We start from the raw sequence: 2,667 nt of genomic DNA, 5'->3' as shown, positions 1-2,667 counted from the left end.
CGGGATAAATGGGTCCTTTTCGGGTTGGAAATCGGTGGTTAGTGTTGTGCCACAGGGATCGGTGCTGGGACCACAACTGTTTACAATATACATAGATGACCTGGAAGAGGGGACAGAGTGTAGTGTAACAAAATTTGCAGATGACACAAAGATTAGTGGGAAAGCGGGTTGTGTAGTGGACACAGAGAGGCTGCAAAGAGATTTAGATAGGTTAAGCGAATGGGCTAAGGTTTGGCAGATGGAATACAATGTCGGAAAATGTGAGCTCATCCATCTTGGAAAAAAAACAGTAAAAGGGAATATTATTTGAATGGGGAGAAATTACAACATACTGCGGTGCAGAGGGACCTGGGGGTCCTTGTGCATGAATCCCAAAAAGTTAGTTTGCAGGTGCAGCAGGTAATCAGGAAGGCGAATGGAATGTTGGCCTTCATTGCGAGAGGGATGGAGTACAAAAGCAGGGAGGTCCTGCTACAACTGTATCGGGTATTGGTGAGGCCGCACCTGGAGTACTGCGTGCAGTTTTGGTCACCTTACTTAAGGAAGAATATACTAGCTTTGGAGGGGGTACAGAGATGATTCACAAGGCTGATTCCGGAGATGAGGGGGTTACCTTAAGATGATAGATTGAGTAGACTGGGTCTTTACTCGTTGGAGTTCAGAAGGATGAGGGGTGATCTTATAGAAACATTTAAAATAATGAAAGGAATAGACAAGATAGAGACAGAGAGGTTGTTTCCACTGGTCGGGGAGACTAGAACTAGGGGGCACAGCCTCAAAATACGGGGGAGCCAATTTAAAACCGAGTTGAGAAGGAATTTCTTCTCCCAGAGGGTTGTGAATCTGTGGAATTCTCTGCCCAAGGAAGTAGTTGAGGCTAGCTCATTGAATGTATTAAAATCACAGATAGATTTTTGACCAATAAAGGAAATAAGGGTTACGGGGAGCGGGCGGGTAAGTGGAGCTGAGTCCACGGCCAGATCAGCCATGATCTTATTGAATGGCGGAGCAGGCTCGAGGGGCTAAATGGCCTACTCCTGTTCCTAATTCTTATGTTCTTATGAGATCGGGGGCTGGGAGCAGCATGGGGAGGGCCGGAGGAGCAAGGAGGAAGCTTGCCTTGTGGGTGGGATCGAAGACCTGGTCAGGGTGGGATGGTGACCCTGGGGGAGGAAGAAGCCTGGTGGGTTTGATCGGAGGCCTGCGGTTGAGGGGGGGGAGCGGGGGCTGGCGGTCGGAGGTCTTGTTGGGGGTGTGGGTCTCCAATTGCGGTGGGTGGGTTAGGTAGGAACCCTGCGTCAAGGAGATAAGTGTAAAGGCACTTACCTCCTGGATCTAGCAGTCTTCGTCTTGCTTTAGCTGGCGGGTCTCAAGGCATGCAAAACCCAACCAGCTTAAGTTGTACACAAAATGGTAATAATATTGTGGCAATGTGACGTGTGCATAAAGAACATTAAATTTGAATCAGGTCTATCATCCAGTCGCATAATATCCACTTTATACCTTTGGAATAGAAAATAATTTCAGCACTTATGGGGTACTACTGTTGACAGAAGTAGTAAAAATCAAATCCTGCCTGGTGTGTAGCAGATGACTGACATGCAAAAATGATAGCCCTGGTGCTAAGCAAATAGAAGCTAAAAATGTGAATAACTGGCAAACACTTTTTATTCTTTGATTGAAATTACATATTGAAGTGTTCTGTCTCAACTGGGAATTGTGTATAATGACAGTAACTGGTTTGGTACATTTACATTCCATGCTTAAACCAGATATATATGTTTATCTGCAGTAAATTATATCCCACCTGACAATAGCTTTTGAAAAGCAATAACCCATATTAAATTACTTGATTAAATGTTTTGACAGATTTGATCAAATGTGACAGGTCTACGGAGTCCCCATATGACAAGCATTTGTCTTACTGCAATTTTAATTTATTGAGGTCTGTGACCTTAATATCTAGTCTCAGAACAACGGCAAATAATCTATTTGCAATTTGCAGTGAAGTTTGAAGGGCAGAGCAGAATAAATCCTCTTGGGTTAAAGTCCATGGAAAAGTAATAGTTGTCATCTGAACTGTAAACTGCAATGATGTTTGCATAACTGAACTGTGCCTTTGGCATTGTGTGGCCAAGCAATTACAAAGTTGGATGTTGTAGAGCAAGACTGAAGCCTGTGCTTCTGCATGAAATGCAATTGTGTCAAAATATCCTGAGTACACCATGGGGCCAAAATTTGCTCTTTTATTAATGGCCATTAATTGAGGTGGTAACGGGGTGGAAATGAGTCCCCGCCCGGTCGGGGTGGCCTCAACGACGATCAGGACATTGCCCTCCTAATTTCTGCAGGCCCAAAAGGTTACTGCCCTGCTCTGCCGACATCTGCCCCATTTGTCCGTGCACGGCGATAAAGAAGTCATCACCGTGCGCACAGCCTGGTCACTGCCCTGGAAGAGACATTGCCCTGAACGCTTGTTGGTGCCAACGACAGCTGCTTCTGTCGCTGTCAAATTGGGAATGTGAACTGCCAGCAATATTCAAAGGCGCGCTGTCACCATTGTTGTCGGCCAAAATCTGCTTCCAGGTTTTTGCGTCCGATTCCGCCTTCACCGATTACTGGGCCTCAGTTTTCACAACCCGCAGTACCTAACCTTGCTCCAATAGC

The sequence above is a fragment of the Pristiophorus japonicus genome, chromosome 6, assembly GCF_044704955.1.
Source record: "Pristiophorus japonicus isolate sPriJap1 chromosome 6, sPriJap1.hap1, whole genome shotgun sequence".
Classification (NCBI taxonomy): Eukaryota; Metazoa; Chordata; class Chondrichthyes; family Pristiophoridae; genus Pristiophorus; species Pristiophorus japonicus.
This window is presented reverse-complemented; position numbering follows the sequence as displayed.